The 773-nt window shown below is 51.7% G+C and overlaps 1 pseudogene; it reads left to right on the forward strand.

The window, feature by feature from the left end:
• The first annotated feature begins 233 nt into the window (after window positions 1-233).
• Window positions 234-679, forward strand: LOC106534411 (golgin-45 pseudogene; annotated as a pseudogene).
• The last annotated feature ends 94 nt before the right edge of the window (window positions 680-773 follow it).

Consider the following 773-nt stretch of genomic DNA (forward strand, 5'->3'; position numbering starts at 1 on the left):
GGATTACTGAGATGCATCAGGACATGGATCACTATTATTGTATTTTATTTCCAGCAAATTCAATAAATCTAGACTTTTTAACATTCAAAGACAATTTGTTTGCTTTAAACAATCTGGTCACAGCGCTGGCTGTCAGAATAAAATACATCCCTCCAAACACATCCACGTCGATAAGTCGTCTCGTTCTAACACTTCAGAAAATAAAATAACTTTCTTTTTCTTCTACGGTTCAGCCAGTGTGCCTGTTCGAGGCCCTGGTGATGGCATGGAAACTGAAAAACCCCAGACGAACTCGGAGGTTATTACAGACCCCGTCTCATCTGAAGCCCCCCTCCTCAAGATAGCCAGTCCAAAGCCCAGCCCCAAACCTCCTCACGTTACGGCTCCTGTGGCCCTGCAGCCTCTCGGGGTGCTCCACCTGGGCAAGGTGAGTCGAGAGGCCTGCACCGAGGTGGACGCGGTGAGGATCATTGTGCCGAGAGCTGCCATCAGCCGGAGCGGCCGGGCGGGACCCGCCGAGGGGAGAGGGGAGTCGGGGCAGCAGGAGAAGGAGCAGGGCTCTCCTCCGCTGCCTCTGGTGGAGGACTGGAGAGGACAGCTGGAGAAACTACAGAACTCTGAACGCAGACTCCTGCAGGACAAAGAAGGTCTTTGTAATCAGCTCCGAGTGCAGACAGAAGTAAGAAACCGGTGATGTTTGTGTGTGTGTGTGTGTGTGTGTGTGTGTGTGTGTGTGTGTGTGTGTGTGTGTGTGTGTGTGTGTGTGTGTGTGT

Source organism: Austrofundulus limnaeus, unplaced genomic scaffold (genome assembly GCF_001266775.1).
Source record: "Austrofundulus limnaeus strain Quisiro unplaced genomic scaffold, Austrofundulus_limnaeus-1.0 Scaffold1168, whole genome shotgun sequence".
NCBI classification, from domain to species: domain Eukaryota; kingdom Metazoa; phylum Chordata; class Actinopteri; order Cyprinodontiformes; family Rivulidae; genus Austrofundulus; species Austrofundulus limnaeus.